This window comes from Myodes glareolus, chromosome 12 (assembly GCF_982192425.1).
Source record: "Myodes glareolus chromosome 12, mMyoGla1.1, whole genome shotgun sequence".
In the NCBI taxonomy this organism is placed as follows: domain Eukaryota; kingdom Metazoa; phylum Chordata; class Mammalia; order Rodentia; family Cricetidae; genus Myodes; species Myodes glareolus.
Genome location: NC_142037.1, coordinates 45,018,246 through 45,038,440, shown reverse-complemented (window position 1 = coordinate 45,038,440; position 20,195 = coordinate 45,018,246).

Sequence of the window (20,195 nt, the reverse complement as noted above, 5' to 3'; positions counted from 1 at the left end):
TTATTGCTGTGAAAGAACACCAGAAACGCTTATCATTTATGACATTTAATTGTGTGGCTCACTTACAATTTCAGAGGTTCAGTCCATTATGATCACGGTAGCACGCAGGTAGATGTGCTGCCGGAGCAAGAGCTGAGAGTCCTACATCTGGCAGGCCACAGGAAGTCAACTGTCACACTGAAGGAAGCTTGAACAAAAGAACCCTCAAAGCCTGTCCCCACAGTGACACACTTCCTCCAACAAGGCCACACCTTCTAATAGTGCCACTCCCTTTGGGGACCCTTTTCTTTCAAACCACCACACTATGGTCTCTCACTTCCTCTCATAAAGGAAAATGAAATCCCATTCTATTCATTGCAGTGACAGGTAGCCAGAGAAGCCCTCACTAGACTGGACCATTCTTACCACTTCATCTTAGACTGTGAGCCAAATACACAAGTATCTACAACTGAGCTACCTCCTCAACCCTACGTTCGTTTTGACTACATTCTGTGATCTGGTCACTACACCAAACCCATCATTGGCCCTTCCTCATCCAATCCTCACAACCTGGCACTGAGTCATCTTCCATATGGAGCAGGTAAGGCTTAGAGAGGTGGTTCAATCTACCACAGCTCTCATGGGCAATGTCTGAAAAGGGAGCAGAGATTAAAATCAGAATCTGTCCATCAAAGAATGAGGTACCCTTCCCTACTCAAACTTTCATCGCTTCTTTCCTCTGTTCCATCACAAACTCCTGTCTGTTATCTCTGCATTGATAACCCCCCAACTACCATATGTCTGTCACAAAAATCTGCTTAATGTCCCCTTGGCTATCATCCAGTCGATATCCTTATGACTAAGAATCACCTTTATGATAAAGTCCAAGTATCACAGAGCTTTCATGCTCTAGACCCTGTCTTCTCCCTCACATGCCCAGCTGCTGTCCCCACTGCACACGACTCTCTACTTCCATTGTGCCTCATCTCTCCACCCTGGTCTGAGTGTGACATTCTATCGCCTCTCCTCTCCCAAACCAGTCTTTCTTGTCTCTGGTTTATTCTTCTTATCCTTCAAGACAACCCAAAGGTTACTTCATTAGAGAAGGTTTCTGCTCAGTGGTTTCCCCAGGCTCCTCCACCAGCCCCCAACCAAACAAGACAGGGTTCCTTCCTGCATGCTTCCCAGCAGTGGCCTAAACTGAAGGCAATCGTTTCCCCACTTTTTCTCTCTTACTTTTTCATCCCAGGAAGTCAAGGCCTGCCTGTGTCTTTCATCTCTGTATCCACAGCACTGGGTGCATAGCAGGAATTCAATAGAAAGTGCTTGCTAAATGGAATTACTCACAAAGTAGAGCACAGAAGGTCATGGTGACATCTTACACAAGCGACTACATCCACAAGTCACGACACCCCCTGCGTAAGACCCATGCTAAATGCATTTCCAAATCACACCCACTCAATACATCCAGCATCCCATTACCCCGACTGCTCTAATAACTCCAACATCAGCCCCGGCCAAGTCCAAGTGACTTTGGCTGCAGAAAACAAAGCTCTCCCAATTCCAGTCTTGATGCTGCAGGATCTCCTTAGACACAACCCCAGAAAGTCCCTGCTTAGAATGACATAGTTATAGAGATTTAGAGTAATCTTGTCCATTTTGCTGCCAAATCCATGTAGCCCTTGCTATCCAGATAACTATCAAATGACCTCATTGTCCTATGCAAGCACAGTAAATTATAAAATGGATGAAAACATTAAATTGTTTTCTATGCTAAATTTTGGATGGCAGTTCTTATTTCACTGAAACTTTATTTTGCCACATTTCCTGCCCAGAAATTCTTTTTTTACTTAAAGTAGCTCTAGAGGGGTGAAGATGCATATCTAATGGATGTCATGTAATCATTAGAGGAAGGGATGGGTTACAGGGTATGGGGGTAGAGTATGGTGGGGAAGTGGAATCTCATTTCACTTAGTCACTGGCTCTCAGCCATTCCTTACCCTTCCTGTGATTCATTCTACTATCAGTCGAAAGTCCTTAATCACAGCCCTCATAGAGGTCTGAGAACAAACTAATGAAGATGCTTAAACACCTCCAAGAAGGCTAAGGACCCAATCAGCCATCCTCTGTCACTAAAGAAGCTGAATGTCACCATCCCATCTCTGGTATTCCTACCAGTGTGCCTGGTAGCGCATCTTTCAAACCATGATACATGGGAAAAGCTAGTCAAAAATCACATTCTGGGTAATTGTCTAAATATTTTCAGGTGTTCATATGGGACTCTAAAATTACTTCAGAAATCCTTCAGTTCTTCACTTAATTTTGATGACTGTCGAATTCCTGAAAAGTGCAGTCGGCGAAGGGCATTCTTCTGAAAATCACTTGCTAAGGAAGTATTCTAGGAAGGTTAGCAAAGCAAGCAGGGTAGGTCGGAGAGGGAAGAAAGCTCTACATGGCTTGTGGCCTTAGTTTACATCTGGTCCCCACCTGGAGCTCTAGAGCACAGACTGGCTCTCTACCGTGGTGAAGGGTTTGCTTTTTAGACTCTATGCCAGTCATCGGCCTCTGCATTGAGGAAAAGGGTGGGTTGCCTATATTATCTTCCTGGTTGGCTAATGGCTGGTCTCCAGGAGGGGAGCTATCAAAAGCCAATAAGCAGCCAGTACTCATAGGAAGGAATATACAAGTTCCATGGGTGCCAGTCAGTAGAGCATGAATATACCAGCCTTATTCAAATTGCGCTCGTCTGGAAGGGCTGTTCTACTATAGCGTACTAGAAGTCCAACCATGTGCTTATCTTACAACAGGACTGGGATAGGGGCCTCAGATTCCCATTTTATCCCGTTCATAAGAGGCACTGATGCTGCTAACCTGAAGACTAGCTTTGGGAACCACCATTCTGCAGAACAGATATGGCGCTGGCCCAGTTCATTCTTTCTAGCAAGCTTGGATTTGGCTAGATTTTACCCTAACTTAAAGTATTTCAGCTGCAGAATATACTCTTCGATCATTCTTTCCAGAGTGTTTGGTTCCCTGTTTAGTGCTGACATAAAGCATACACATACTACTCCTGCATAAAAAGAAGGTCAGACTGGGGGTAGAGCTAAAGAAGTCAGGCTCTGTCTCATCTAAAAGGCGTCACCAGCATCTCACCTTTCTCCTTCTGTATCACAGCAAACGGCTTGACTTGACGTCTGGGAGGAGCCAAAAGGGAGCATGGAAAGTCTGAGAGTGTCTCACCATATACACAGGTGGAGTACTGCACACAGTGCTGATTAGAATGCAGTAAGAACTAAGCAACTGGAACACATTCAGGAAGGCTTGGAGTAAAGGAGAATGTAAACAGAGACTGCTTCTTAGTTTCCTGGCTGCCCAGATCCAAATAATCACACAGAAACTATGTTAATTACAACACTGTTTGTCCAACGACTCAGGCATATTCTTAACTAGTCTTACATCTTGAATTAACCCACTTCTATCATTTTATATTTTACTATGAGGTTTATTGGTAAGGATCAGGCATCTTTCTCCTTCAGAAACTACATGGCATCTGTCTGACTCCACCTTCTTTTCTCCTCTATCTCAGCTTGGATTTTTTTGCCTTGCTATACTCTGCCCCTTGCCAAAGGCCAAAGAAGCTTCTTTATTAGCCAATGGCAATCAAACATATTCACAGCATACAGAGAGGAATTCCACATGAGGGGAATCTCTGTAATGTCTCCTGGGGGAGGGGAGGTGTGGTAAACAATCAACAGGGCTAGATAATCACAACCGACCAGGCCCGCCTCGAGAGATGGTAGTTCACCGGTACTGGGAACCTTTAAGCCAAGATGGACAACTAGTGGACAGAATGAAGGAGTAGTGGGAAACTTGAGGTTACCAACTGGGCTGGGCTGGGCTAAGGGATGCTCATACAGCTGGTAAAAGTTATTTCAGAGCACATCTGTGAGAAGAGGTTAGTACTCGAATCAACAGCTGAGGAAAGAAGGGCTGTCCTCACCACCGTGGGAGAGCATCGTTCAATTCAGTGAGGACCCCAGAAAAACAAAAAGGCCAGGAAAGGGGTAGGATATGGCTCAGAAGAAGAGCACTTGCCCTGAGTTCAGGGCTCTGGGTCTGCCCCCCAGCACCAAAACAAAACAAAGGTACGCGAAGGGTGAAAATGGTGAATTGTGTCACTTCTTGAACTGAAACATCCCTCTTTTTCTGCTTGTGGACACCAGGGATCCTGGTCCTCAATGCCAGTGAACAGGACACACTTTCCCCACACCCACTCCCCGTCTGCACCTCATCCTCAAGCCTGCTGTCTTAAGTTAGTTTTCACTTTTGTTCTTTACCATTTACGTGGTTAATTTAGGAGCTTCTCAGATCTCACACACACACCATGTTGTCAGTTTTGTTTCTCTTGAAACCATTATAGTGGCTTTACACAGATTCCTGGTGTGCCCTTTCTTTCACTTTGAGGTGTTTTGATCAACCTGTCCTGTTTAACCTGATTGGCGGGTGATAGAAAGCTTAGCCGGCTTGCTGTCTTACACCACGTGACTTGGATGAGCTGCTACATTCTGCTGAGAATTCTGAAGAGCCAGAGTCACCCCTGCCTCCCTCCCTGCTTGGATGCTTGGCTGATCTGGGCGACCCGGTTTGTTTGTCATTTTATCTTGTAATGCCATAAAGCCTCACTCTTTCCCTGTGAAATTGACTTTGATAAGGAATTTTCCAGGCCACTTCCAATCACTTCTGAAATCTGCTCGTGAGCAGCCCCATCCCGTAGAGAGTGAAACCGAGATGGGGAGAGCATCCAAAGCAGCCGGCTTCCCACCCCACGCCTTGGTCATTCCACCTTACCTCTCTCCTTAATACTTATTAAATGGAGATATTTATTCAGCATAAGTCTCTAGAGTTATGTTCATTGTAAATCATTTAAGGATTGAGTCACCGGGGCTGTGTTTTGGCCGACCTCCCACATTCATTCATCCCAGACCCGTGTCCTAGAATACAAAGGCACTATAATTCACTTCTTCTTTTAAGCTTCAGTAATCAGAAGAGCCCATTGCTTTCGCCACTCACTGAGTGATAGAGCAGAGATTTCTAGACTGAGGGCATTAGATTCAGATGCAACGGGGGAAAAAATATCTGTCTGGCAACCTGATTTATTGTAGCTGTAGAGATGTGAAGGGGAAGGAAAAGGAAAGTTGGTTTATGTGTGTTCTTTTTTATGCTCCCAAAGCTAGAGACACAGACAATTGCCATTTGCTTGACCAAGTCATCCACGGGAAGACTGGTAGGTCCACAGGGCTCTAGCTTGACCAAGAGGAATTAGCAGGTCCAGGCAGCGCATGGAAGCCGGTTCAGTTGGGGATATAGCTGAGTAGGCAGTGTTCGTGTAACATCCACTAAGTCCTGGGATGGATCTTCAGCTCCGCAAGAACCGGGTAGGGTAGCATATGCCTGTAATTCTAGCAAGAAGATCATATAGTCAAGGTCATCCTTAGCTACACAGAACCTTTAAGGGCAGCCTGGAATACATAAGACCAGGGGCGGAGAGAGAAGGTGGAGGGGAAGGAAGAAAGGGGGAAGGGTTGGAGATGCAGCTTCAAAGGGGCTTCCAGGCCTCCATAAAAATGTGAAAGAATCCCAAAAGATTCCTGTCGGCCTCTCAGAAAGAGCCCTGTTGGTCTATGGGATGGGGTGGGGAAGGGGTGCCTAGCTACTTCGCTGCTTCCTAGGGACATCTGTCCAGTGACTGTGTTGCTTTTGTTTGTTGAATGGGCAGTTGGGGTGGGGAGAGTTTAGCCACTGGAAGGAGAGATTATCCTCCTCTGCCCTTTCTTGCACAGAGCTCTGTCATTCTTCAAAGTAAATGTGAAATGAATATTTAAAGAATATAGACTTAGGGGACTTAAATCTTATTTGTGATGTTTTATTTCTTTTATTTGAATAGATCTACAATAAATATGACAAAACATTAACATTTGTCAATTCTGGTTGGTGAGGCAACACCAGAGCTTGCTGCGCATGTATTTTTTTTTTTAATTTTTCAACTACAACAAACAATTGCTGCACTGCAAGACCGCTCCATTCCTTTGCTTCCCCCTGGGCCCCTTGGGTTCTGTTGCATGATAGTAACTATGCTCTCGTTCTCCCTCTCGCCGCCCACTTCCCATCCCCAGCTGAGCACTGCTCTGGGCAGGATAAAGATCACATATGAGCAGCAGCCATAACCACTGACCGAAAGGCAGGAGCATGCAAACATCTGTAGGAGCATCTGGGATACGTGGGTGATGCTTCTGAAAGCTCATCTCTCCTTCAGGGAACACCGCAAAACCAGGAACTTCGCCGCAACCCAGTCAATGGGAAGATGTGGAGGTGGGGGTGGGATGGTTTTAAAGGAACTGGGGGGTGGCTAGCAGAGTCTGACAGCTCATGATGTGTCCCTCGATGTGCATGTAGGCACCTCTCTATATTCACAGAGAATAGAGTATATAGTATAGTATATAGAGAATATAGTATAGTGTTCACCCCCAATTCAGCAGCATCGTGCTTCTTCACATTCCAAAGAGCCTTAGCATTAAACAGTTGAGAAAGAGACAGGAATAGAGAATTCAGAAACATCCATAGAACACCTTTGCTGCATTCAGAAGTATAGCTGTTGCCTTGAGCTTAGGGGCTAAAGTCCATGTGTGAATTGCGAATTACAATCACAGAGATGAAAGGACTGGCCCCAGACTACTAGGTCTGGACATGAAGGATTCTGGCTGGGCTTAAGGTGGCTCTTAGGAAATGGAGAGTCAAAGGCATGGCTTTCGATACAGTGATAGGGTCCCTGGAGCGTCCCTAGAGTTTCTGGTAATTCATAAAGACAGAAAACGGTTTTCATAATTGGCCCGTCTTGGAAGTTGACTTCCAGCTTCACGTGTTGGGAGCTTGGTCCTCAGTTTAGCAGACTGAGGGAGCACGGAACCCTTACGAAGGGAATCGGATGAATGGTCTCTGACTCACTGGGGCCGATCTCTGGCATCCTATTGGCCATGAGATCTCTTCCTCCCTTGTATTCTTGCCATCTGCTTAGGACCGTTGTACTGATGATCCCTTCAGCCCCCGTGTCTGGGAATAAGACTAGCCTGTCTCCGGGGTTTTGTTATAGCAATAAATTCACTAGTACACTAACAGTTCCGATCTCGTATCTACTGAAATGTGCTCCGATGATACAAAAGAAACAGCAGCTGACACTGTTACTGCCGAGTCAAGACCGCAGCTCTACTACCAAGCACTTCATTCCTTGCACCTGCCCAGAACGTAGCCTTCAGAACAACCTGAAGAAACAACTGGGCTCCTCTTATTAAATCTCAGTCCACTGAGCAAATAGATTTTAAACACAGCTTGTAAAAGAAACCAGAAGAATAAAAAGAACCTTGGCGGTACTCCTAGGTGCAATGGTTATATCAAGCTAAACACCAGCAAGATGCTAAAGTTACCAATAAAGCTCACTGTCTTCTGATAGACGTCATTTCAGCTGGAAAGAACGACTGACAGACAAACTAAGGCTGCTATTCAGATGCAGACATTTGGCAGACGTGGTCTTGAAAAGAGTCAAAGTCAGTCTGTCATTTTGAAGGAATCAATGACAATATTTGTTCCGATAATAAATCGTGAACTTTCAAAAGAAAACTAGAATGTGCAGAAACCCACGTACATGGTGTCTATCCAATATTTAGAAACATTTTTAAGGAGATTGGTGTTGGTATTAATAAGCATGAATGTTTCAGAACTTAACTGATCCATATAACTTAATGAATCAACATTTTCCGACTGACCAATGAATGCTGTGAAAGTCGCACGTAGATGAATGGCCCTTTCAAGGTGCGAGATAGAGCAATACTTTAAGGCAATGGAGAATGAAAAGTTCATTAATATAATTTCAGACTCCACGCTGCAACCAAGCTTTAAAAATCTACCTAGCCATGTGTGGTTGGCACATACCTGGCCACTCTGGCTTATTAGGTAGAGAAATTCTGTATTGAAAGAAAGAGTGAGAAAGAGAGAGGGAGGAAAAGAGGGAGAGAAGGAGGGAAGGAAGAAAGGAAAGAAGAAAGGAAAGGAAATGAGGGAGGGTAGAAGGGAAGGAGGGAGGGAGGGAAGAAGAGAGGGAGGAAGGAACCTTATAGCCATTCAGTATAGAGAAAACCACAAAATGGACTACAATTATCTGACAGACTAGAGAAACAGCCCGGTCCTTTCCAATTACATATTTGTGTTTCCTGGATTGTCCTTGTACACTTAAACCCAAACATTATATTCAGCACTGCAACAGTTTGAACACAGGAACAATGACAAGAATCTAATTATCTTGTATTAAGCCAGGCCTTAAAGAAGCTCGCAAAAAATAAAAACAATGCCTCTTTCTCGTGTTTTTGTTTTGAAAATGTGATTATTTTCTCCAGTAATTATGTTATTTTATTCATGTGCATTTGGCTTATTGTTATTTTTAATTAGTTAATTAATATTTTTAATTTCTTTATTTTAAATTTTAATAAAGTAAATATTTAGATATAACACTCATTAGCAAAAGTTCTCAGAGTCCTCAATGTTAAAGAGTGTAAAGACCAAGATATTTGAAAGTAACCAAATTAGAGCATTATTTAAAGGCTGAATTACAACATATAAAGTATCCAGCTTATAACAAGTGTTTAGTGGGCAGGCATGGTGGTAAGGGCTTATAAATCCAGCACTCAGGCATCTGAAGCAGGAGGATCAAAGAAGTGAAGCTATCCTGGGCTACGTAAGAAAGTTTCTTCTACAGAAAAAAGGATTTAGCAACCATATTGATAAGCAGCATGTATTTGCCATCTAAAACTATCATTTTCCATATTCACTCTACCTTGCCAACACTTCTGTGATGGTTAAACTTACTGTCAACCTGACTGGATCGACAGATGCCGAAGACGAATGAGTATATTCTCCTCAAGCCTCTGAAGACATCTCCAGAGCCAATTAGACCATGAGGGCTCTGATGTAACAAATAGGTCAATCATTGGATGAATTCACAATATCATGGCATTATGAGGAGGTTCATGGGGTGCATGCTTTGGTTATGCCTTACTCTAGCCCCTTTCTGTATCCTCTCTTTGCTTCTGGAACACAATAAGGGAAGGCCGTCCTTCACCACACTATCCCACTGCCATAACCGTATGAGCTCTTCTCAAGCTCGCAGCACCAAGCAACCATAGACTGAACCGTCTGAAACCAGGAACCCAAAGGCCGCCGCCCCTCATGATGCTTTGCCGGGTCTTTGGTCACAGGGATGAGAAGAGTTACTAGCACGTTATTATCTACTTTGCGGGTACCATCGCCCGTCTTTGAAGACGAGGAAAAAGACCATGAGATTAAGGAACCTACTCTAAGTTAAAGAGCAGACAAGTACCAGAGCTGAGATTTCAGCCCGGGGAGTTTGGCTCCAGGGTCTGCCTGCGCTCCCAATTCCAAACACTGTGAATATCTGTTGACGTTAGCAATGAGTTGTTCTGGCTATAAACAGATTCTATCCCCTCAAGCTAGTCTATTCTCCTCTCGTTACCTTAGGCACTTTTAAAGTCTTATTAATATTACAAATTAGTCTCCAATGTGCTCTGAGATACAGAACTGGAATTAAGGAATGTTTTTAATAATAAAGCAGTAGCCACCTCCCGTTCCTGGCATAGAAACAGTAAAAATTCACAAAACGCTCCGAATAATCAGGGCTAAGATGTCCAGCTGTCCTGCCCAGGCAGGGATCTCCTCCTTCACAGCCAAGAGCCGAAGATTCATATTCTGTTAAAGTAAAATGGCACCTCCTGTAGATGGAGGCCCCAGTCCTCAAAAAAACGTGACAACCTAATTAAAGGGATAAAACAAATACGCAGAATAAAATCTGGAACAGATGACAGTATCTAATTAAGTGCTAAATTAATCTGAAACCAGACTGAACTTTTTAAAATTTCTCTTAGATGATTTAGAAAATACTTCTGGGCCTGCAGTGCCTCTGGGTCATAATTAAGAACGGTAATTATTATTGTACTCCTGATGTCACCGTGTTCCGAGGTAAATTCTTGCACATCTCAATTTGGCAAGCTTCCTCCCTCTCCGGCAATCCTGGGCCTGACTCTCAGTTCTCTAACACCCACATACAGTGATTTTTTTTTTCCAGATTGAGCTTTGCTGTGTTGCCATCAGCTACCAGCCCTGTGCTGAGGAATGCTTGTTCAATGCGCCATTAGGATATTGTTAGGGACCTGTAGTTACAACCCACAGAGCTCTTTGTATGGGCGATGCCTGTCAGATACTGATGCCAACAACGATTGGGCTTCCTGGAGTTCCTGGTCTGTGTTTCTTTCATGTACGTCCTGGATTTGTGTCTGCCTGGATTTCTCTTTCTGTTTTGACATCAACATACAGATATTCAGAGCCAAGTGTGTGGATAACCTTTTGCTGTTTGTCTTCCTGGTGTGCTTGCTTGGCCTTGCTCTCAGCTCTTTGGAAAGTCCTTTCTTTCCTCTTTTGTTTCTGAGCGTAATTGTAATTTCGCTTTTACATTTTAGGAGCCCTTGAAAACACCGGCAGCCTCCCAGGAATACAAGGAATTGTAAATAATCATTTTGTTCTGCCTTCCACCAGCACCATGGCCTTGAACAAACCCTTCACAGTTCTGGTCTTCCCTGGGGAATGTCATCTCCAGGGTGCCTTCCGGCTATAAAACCTTCTGATTCTTAGTAACAGAAGATTGAGAATCATGGTGAATAAGATGTTTGGACCATGGTTGTACCTGAAGAGTGCTCCAAAGAGTGCTTTGGACGTGGTCCCTCTTAGCCGTTAGCAGCAAATAGATGTGTAGAAATCAGAGTGGAGAGTAGGGGCTGGAAGCATTGCTGTCACCATGGTGTCTTCTGGTCCCTGTCTGGTGGTGAGGACATGTTTGAAAGAAGCACTGTGCACCTACTTGGTTCAAGGCGGGATGCTGAGAGCAGACGGACACAGAACACAGTATGTAAGATCTGGTCCCTCGCCCTTGAACTTCAGAACAAGCTCTGCAGACAAAATGGGGAGGGGAGCGTGGGAAAGGAGGGACATGCTAAGTGAAAGCAGAGCTGCAAAGGTTAGTGTTTAACACCTAGGAACTACAAAGCCATCCACCCTGCCTGAAGGAGAGGCACCCTAGGGCCAGGAGCCCTGTGCCAGCTGTTTCATCGTGGCAGCTGCAGAAGAGAAGCTAGGGAGGGGTGTAAACACCCCACATTGCCGCCAGCACCAGAATAACCCAGATTGATAACAATAACTTGCCACGTGAGTTAGCCCATCTTTCCAGGCTCTGCCAAGTTTACATGCCAGATGGCTCTCGCCTCTACATCTGACTTGCTGTAGGGCAGAACAGTATGCCCCATCTCCGGGCAGACTCACATCTGGCAGCCAGTTGGTGGGATTCTATCCCTGTGAAACATGTGCCCTTACATTGTAGTCCCCAGAGCAAGTCTATTTCTGTCAAAGTTTCTTTTTTCCTAATTTGTTTTTGTCTTCTTTATTTATGGCTAAGACTATTGCTAATATTTGTCAGCCCCGGATCTACCCAAGTACCTTCACGTCAGAGGTAAGAGTCTTACTGCAAAATATGAACAATAATCCTCTATACCCTGTAGGGAAATGCCTGTAAGTAAAGGAAATGGGGGAGCACCAGGGAACTGTGTCCCGAGAGTTAACTGCTTTCTTCTGTAATCTTGACACTGGCTTTACTTGGGGCAGGTAACTTAATCCTGAGAAAGTACCAGTCACAGTTAATAGAAAATGGTTGCCCCACTGTAACATGAGGGCTGGGTTTGGTGGGGTTTCTGTCCTGCCCAGTTCCCACAGCCAGCAAGTCCCAAAGAAGATCACACAGAGGTCTCCATAAGATTATAAACTGATTGGCCCACTAGCTCAGGCTTCTTCTTAGCTCTTGTCACTTATATTAACCCATTATTCTTATCTATGTTAGACACATGGCTCAGTACCTTTCTCAGCGAGCAGATCACATCTTGCTTCTTCCTGATCTGCGCAGGACTGGTGAGGAATGGGCTTTCTCCTTCCTAGAATTCTCCTGTTCTCATCGCCCAGCCTCTACTTCCTGTCTGGTTGACCCGCCTATACTTCCTACATGGCCAAACAGCATTTATTTAAAACATGATTGACAGAATACAGACAATTCTTGCGCACCACCCCACAGTGACCCCAGGCCCTCCTCTTAGGTGATTTGGTTTGGGAATGTGGGAATGACCTAGAACGAGCCAGTGGAAACTATGTGTAAGACTGCAGGGCACAGATGAACAATTTGCTGGAAATATTCTTTTCTGGGGAGAGAAACTGAGAGCGATAGAGAGAATTTAAGAGAAAAGACAACACATCTACAGACTTCCTCCTGCGTGTTCTTAGAAACTGTACTCATAATGACCCCAAGCTGGAACCCACAGCAAGTGACAAGATCATCCCATGGCTACCCTTAGGGATTAGCCAGTTCATCTGGGGCCTTGGTTAGTGCTTAATAACTGCTAGAAAAGACTAAGACAAGGGGAGAAGGTGAAAATTTTTGATAAATTTAAAAAAATAAAATATTTTAAAAAAAAGACTAAGACAGGCCCCAATGTGGTCCTGGTACCCTGTGTTCCACATGGCCTCTTCCTCTAGCTGGTGACATAAGGCACCTGGAGAGCCCTCAGTAGAGCGAATGCTATGTTTTTGAATCTCCAGAACTGAGAGTTTTAAAATAAAATAAATTAATTTAAAAAAATAAACTTTTTTTCTTTCTTAAGTTATGTGGCCCTGCAGTGATGCTTTCTTCCTTTTCAGTGAAGAGAAACCCACTCCCATTTCCAGAGAAGGACCTAAGGATGGCCATACCTAGTTCTGGGATAATAAACTAGAAAGGAAATGTACCTAAGAGAAATTCTGGAAAGGATTTCCTCTGTCTAAAAGGGTCCCAAGAGCTGGTGAGATGTCTCCGTGGGCCATTTGCTACCAAGCCTGATGACCTGAGTTCAACCACCCGGTTCTAAATTGTGGAAGACAAGAACTGACTCCCGCGAGGTGTGCACTGAGCTCCACATGCACACTATGGCGCATGCCTCCCTGTCCCATCAACACAAACAAATGTATGTCAGAGGGTCCCCAAGAAAAGAACTTCTGAGGACTGGGTGTAGTGCCTGGAGGCCTCAAACCTTTGGCTGTCATTCAAACAGTCTTTAGTGAAGCTCGGCAGAGAAAAGGAGATGTAGCCTGGGTCCTGATGCTGTTACCGGCCACGGAAGTACATGCTGGGAGCCGGGTACTTGGCTAAGTCAGAAACAAACCTGTACCCCACCTCATCCAGGCAAGAAAAGTAATTCCGTGGACTGGCTGTGACCCAAAACTTACCAAAAAATGTACCCCATTATTGATTGGACAGCTTCCAACTCCACGTTTTTGTCAGACTTATAAATAAAATCATCATTCTTATTTTAATTTGTATTTTCTTTTTACTAACGGTGTTAAATATTTTCATGTTCATAAAATACTGACTTCTGTATTCCTTTCGTAAATTGCCCATTTATGTCTCTTATCTATTGTGGGACTGTGCTGGTGATTTTTAAGAGCTCTGAATACAATATTCATTCACCATTTGTGGATCTTAGAGATTGAAAACATTTCCTCCTATCTAGAAGTTTTACATTTCGGCCCATCTCTTTAACCTTCAAAGAGTCGAGCCCACCCAGCTTTTCCGGTTCTTAGTTAAGGTATGACAGAAGGTCTTTTCATCTCAGCATCATATTGTCCTTACTTTTTCTGTATTTTTTTTCAGTACATAGATTTTATGGTATGTTTTTTAACATTTTGCTTGATCATTTTTTATCATGGTACAAGCTGCATTCTAATGTTATCCTTGAAGATGAAGTGAGTAACTTCTCTAGTATTGTTTCCCACTGAGCTGCCAATTTTCTTAAAGGCAGATGTGCTTGGTTTTTTAAAGTCATTTCTTTTGCATTTTGAGATTATACTATAATGACATCAAAATCCTCCAATAGAACCCTTCTCACTCTCTTCAAATTCATGGCTCTTTTTTCATTAGTGAGTGTGTGTGTGTGTGTGTGTGTGTGTGTGTGTGTGTGTGTGTGTGTAAATATCCTGTTTGGTCTGTGCAATGTTACTTGAATGTTTATTTTCAAGGGTGCTCACTTGGTAGTTGGGGTGATTTGAATGAGAATGGACCCCATAGGCTCGTACATTTGAATACTTGGACCCCAGCAAGTAGACCTGTTTAGGAAGGATTAAGGAGTGTGGCCATGTTGGAGGAGGTGTGCTAATGGGGGCGGGCTTTGAGGTTTCAAAAGCCCACACTATTTGCAGTTAGCTCTCTCTGTCTCATGTTTGTAGACCAAGATGTAAGCTTTCAGCTACTGCCCCAGGGCCATGCCTGTTGCCATGCTTCCTCCCATGATGATCATGGACTCTAACCCTCCAGAACCATAAGCCCCCAAATTAAACATACTTTTATGAATTGCCTTGGCCATAGTGTAAGTAAGACAGTGTTGGATAACCAATTTTATCACAATACCTAAAGTCTCATCAATTGGCCTATTCAGTGCTCTACCATCTGCTCTATATTAATCTATTTATTAACATTAGCACTAACTCCAGCCTGCTTAAACTCTAACTTTTGTTCCATGTTTTAATGTGTTTCTTAGTAGTTCTCATACTCTTTTCTTCCCAGATTAGTTTTACAATAAGTCCACAAAACTTGGGGCTTTATTTGGCTTGCGCTAATTCTGTAGACGCTTAGGCGAGGTCTATCCTCTTTACATTGTTGGCCAACTATGTGAGGAATTATCTCTTCATTTGTTCGGGGTTCCGCTTCTTATCTTTTTGTGCAATGGTCTCACTGTCTTTTTTAACCATTTTCTAAAATGAGTAAGCATGTGTACGTGTGTGCATGCGTGAGTCAAGAGGATGCACATTCCTGACGAAGGACTCGGGGTTCCTTTGTGAGCCATCCCTGGAGACGCTGGGAACGAAACTCAGGCCCTCTGCAAGGGCAGCCCACGCTCTTCACTGCTGTGGCCTCTTTAGCTCCTTGGTGTCTTTTCATGGTTGTATCTTTGTGCTTGCTTCTGTCTTGCTCACTTTGTTACAGCGATTGCTGTTGGCAGTGTTCTTGATGTTTTATACATTTTGTTGTTCCCGTGAATGTAGTTTGTACTCCTTTTCATTTTCCCATTGGATACTGCTAGCATATAGAAAAGCGACTGACTTGTGTGTTGGCTTCATGTCTTGTCATCTCCCTGTTCTCCCTTGCAGGCTCTAACACTGTCAGATGGTTTGCTACTTCCTAGTTAGAAAGCCATGTCAAATGTCACTCTCCATTTTGGCTGCATCTATTTGACTTGCAGCATTTTAATCTGATGCTAATATTATCACACATTCCCCTTTCTCCAGACTTTTCCTGGGAGATGGTTTCCCACTGCTTTCTCTCCAGACCGTACATAAGCAAGGCACGGTTTTATTTTGTTTTGGTTTTTTAACAGAATTGTTGCAAATCAAATTTTAAAGCATCTATCTAATCTTTTTTGCCAATAAATACTTGCTTGACTCAGCAGGGAGCAGGGCCAGTTCAGATCCCTACTTCCCTGGGACTCATGCACTAGTGGACTGAGCTTTCCCTGCCTACTCTGCTTACCCTGTCAGCTTGGTTGATGCTTTCTCTGTGTGTTTTCCTCTATCCCTTCATTTGCCTTTTATTAAGCTGGAATTGTCCCTCTTTAACAGTCCGGAAATTGCACATCTCATTTCCATTTTCCTGGTAGTCCACAATAAGTTTTGACAAATAAGATTTAAGTCTGCTATTCGTTCCTATAACTGCAGCATCTGCCAGGAACATAACTCTTGAAAATTCCAGGACTCCAAGTGGACCCATTGGCTCTCATTCCTACCCATCATCACAGTAGCCAACAATGCAATATTCTGGGTCCCCATGGCCTGGGTTGGGCTGGATAATCCTCAAATCAGTAGTTTCACCTGAATGACCCAGGAAGACTACTCAGAAGAAGAGAGCTAAGGACTGAGGGAAGAAAGAGAAGGGAGAGGAAAGAAAGGAGAGGTGGGAGGGAAAAAAGGGAGGAGGAGGAGGGAGGAATTGTGGACTTTTCTGAGAGAAAAGGACAGAACAATTGAAGCAGAGACAGTAGACAGCAGTGAACACCACGGTCCACCACAATAGGTAAAATTCTCCTTCTCTGAAATAATCTCAGAGATATATGTTTGGAATCTGTTCTCTCCATGAATTCTGTGTGTGTGTGTGTGTCTCTCTCTGTCTCTCTCTGTCTCTCTCTCTCTGTGTGTGTGTGTGTGTGTGTGTGTGTGTGTGTGTGTGAATCTTCTCATGTTGGTTCTACTGACTTTCAATGGTTCTTTTAAAATAAATGGTCCTTAGTGTCTCTTTAGTCTGATTATTTCCTTTCTCTTTTACCTCTCTATTCTCTGGCTCTGGAATTCCTATCCAACTAGCATTTTGGTCTTCCTGGATTGGTTGGATGGAGTCTTTCTTTTTGCCTTAATTTTCCTTGTGTTCTGTCTCCTTGCAGCTTTACGCCGGGCCCTGACACACTCCCCACACCTTGTCTCACAGCTCTCTCCCGTCCCCTGTTCCAGTGCATGGTCCCTCCCTTGAACCTTTCAGATCAGATTTCAAGCTAACAATAGTAGCAATAACAGTTCCTGTTCCCCATTCTAAGTTTTTATAGACTCTTTTGCTGCTGCTGCTGCTTGATTTAATACAAATAACTCACAGGTGTTTGCAACTTTTCATTTCCTGAGTTGTCTCTTTTCTTCCAAGATCAGCAGTTCAGGCAATTGTGTTGGTTGATTGTCTAAAATGCTCCTCCCCCGATAGGTTCTCTGAGAGATCCACCCTAACACGAAAGCCAGAAGCTTGCGCATGACGCAGGTATGAGGGTCCATTCTCTTCCTGAGGGCTAAAGTCAAGGGGCTCTAAACTGGCAGAGAATCTCCCTGACTCCCTGAGAAAGTCTCTCCTTCCTGATATCTTTCTCCTCCATATTTTTTGTGAAGTCTGAAATGTCCTGTGCCTGTAGCCTTCTTCCTTCCAGAGCTTTGTGGCAGCTTTCTGTTCTGCTATGCCGTGATGGTTTAGTATGAGTTGCTAACAGGAATTCTCAGTTCCCCTAAGTCCCTATCTGTTCCCTAGAACCACCTCCTGTTCACTCTGTCTGCTGAGGCTAAACTTGAAGGGTCTTCTCATTTTACTCTCATTGTAAAGTCTTCTCCTGGGTGAGTCCGGCTTGGAGGTTCCTCAGTTCTGACCAATCCTCTCCACTTGAAGAGTGTCGGTGACCAGCTTTGACAAGGCTACCACTTACCAGGGTAGAGGCCCGGGGATTAGAAAAGTAAGTAAAGAGAACAAGATGCAAGTGCAAATAATAAAACAGAAACATAGGACAGTAGAAGGGAGTTCCCCTGAATACTGACATTGCCCATGTTTAATTTTCCATACACTGTTATACCCCATACAACAGGGGGAAGCAGACAAAAGACTGCTTTAACAGCATACAAAGGACAGCTAGAACAGTTACTTGCTTTGTTACTTTAGAAAGGAAGCCATCAATTCATGAGGAAAGCATTCTGTTGTTTAGGCCGTAAACCCACCCTAGACCAAGGATCCTGAAGGCAACCACTCCCTAGGTCAAACCTCTGAATTCAAAAGAAAGAGCAGAAGTGTGCTTGAATTCTCTGACCTTTGGTTAAGGTAGAGCAGGTCTATCTGTTCGGGGCCACCTTAATGTCTAAAACACCAGGTAACCACACCTTGGGTCAGGGTGTGTAGCCATACTTGCTGTCAACGACTTTGAATAAGCTGAAACTCATGACCTTCCGACAAGGTGAAATAGGCTCACATTTTTGGGCCTCCACAGGAGAGTACCTCTGTTTATCTGGAGTCTTTCACACATTGAGAGAACTGAGGACCAGCGCCCCACCCCCACCCTCTGATTCACTCTCACAAGTGTTTGGTATTCATTACCCAGTTCCCTAATATCCTAAATCCCTCATGAAGCATCACTAAGTGTGCTTTCTAGAATTTAATTTATATGCAGGGGAATGGGAACTTTTGAAAAATGCTTTTGACATACGGTGTCAGATACTGCATCACTTTCTGTATGGTTTTTTATTTAATGCAGCCTAATTGTCCCAGAAAGAAGAGCCTATGAGCCAGAGATGAAACCTGGGGTGAAGAGGTGAGAAAAAGAACAGCACACGGAGCATCTGCAGGACTTGCCCAGAGTCACGGTCACAGATCCACTAAGAAACAAAGACCAGACCCGAACCCAGACCTTGCCAGTCTCAAAACCCAACCGTGCCAAATGCTTTGTAGACTATCTCCAAGAAAATGAACAGATTGTTTCATTTTAATATAAATCTGTAACGTGAGTGTTGGTTGAAATAAACAAGTGAATAATATCTGCTGTGTTATAGTTTAATCTTTTGCAATAAACTTAATAGCGACGACAAACAAAATCTTCAATTGTGTTTTTGAAGAAGTTAAAGCATATGGAAACTAAAAATAAACTTCTATCTATCTATCTATTATCTATCTATCTATCTATCTATCTATCTATCTATCTATCTATCTATCTATCTCTCCATACTCCCTCCCTCTCTAGCCCTAAAATGCTTTTGGATACATCTTCCCCTTGACCTTCTTTGGTTTTTTGTTGTTAGTGGTGATGGTGGTGGTGTTTTGAGACGGGGTTTCTCTGTAGCTTTGGAACCTGACCTGGAACTAGCTCTTGTAGACCAGGCTGGCCTCAAACTTACAGAGATCCGCCTGCCTCCGCCTCGCGAGTGCTGGGATTAAAGACATGTGCCACCACTGCCCATCTTCCCTCGACCTCCTTATAATGGGTCCCCTCTCCCAACTCCAGTAGAAATGTACTGGGCCTTCATCAAAAGCAGGCCCCCTCCTGCTCGGTCTATTTTATCTAATTCAATATCTCACTTCGAAACACAACATGTAATTATTTTGTTTCCTGTTAGATGCTTTGGGTTTGGCAATCTCCCCACAAAATTCTAGGCTCCAGGAATGAGTCCATGATTCTTACATCAGCCCCTCTTGATTAGACTGTTAACCCTCAATGTTAGTAAGAAGTAGAGGGAAGTACTCTTCTCCAAACCAGCGAGCCATCAAAGCTGGGGAAAAAAAAAAAAAAAAAAAAAAAAAAAAAAAGGAGTTGCAAAAACAGATAGCCTGAGAGATACCAACCCAATCTGTTTTCATAGGTAACCGGGAGTTAATAGCGAATCATAGACACCATTCTCTACCTTCTGCAAATTATCTTCTTGAGAAACCCCTTCTCCGATGCCTGCTGAGACCCTGACCAAAGATGATTGTAAGATGACCAAAGATTGATGTAAAGGTGCCAACCACCCTCCTGGATCATGCTGACTGAACCAAATTGACCAAATGATCTCCATTAGACTAATCCTATTAACCAGTCAGAACTGCTGGTCTGGGAGAAGTTCACCAAAACTCCCAAAGGAGCCCAGGATCCTCTACAGATCAAGAAAGATAAAGGTGTGTTTGGTGCAGGGGTGACTCCAGAGAACCAGTAGGAGGGGGAAATGACTCCCTCTGGAGGGGACTATAGAAACTCTGTGGACCTTTGGCAGTTTTGGAGTTGAGGAATTCAGCGCTGTGGGGGTTGTTCCACAACCATCTCTGCTCCTGAACTTTGTAAGACAAATTCTCCTTTTGTCTAAACCAGCTTGAGCAAATTGTGACCAAATGGCTCCTTGGTGTTCTCCTCCTTTCTTTCTCCCTTCAGGGGGTGGGGAGGAGTTGGAGAGAAAGATTACTGGCTGACAAACTCGAATCAGTCTTAGCTTTTATATGCATTAATGCCACCTGATCATATCTGCCAAAATGAAGAGGAAGGAAGGCCTGTATGTTCAAGAGAAATGAAAGGCACAGAGGGAGAATGGGAGAAAATTGCTAGACAGAAAGGTGAAGCTGTGTGGATCTCGCCCTCTTGCTTCCTCCTTTCCCTGCCCTTGCTCGATTTCACAGGTTTTACTGCCGCCCTGACATTAACTAAATTATGATTTGAAACTCATTCGAGCAGAAGAACTCACAGCTTATCTGTAAAATTTGGAAAAGCAAATTTAATTTC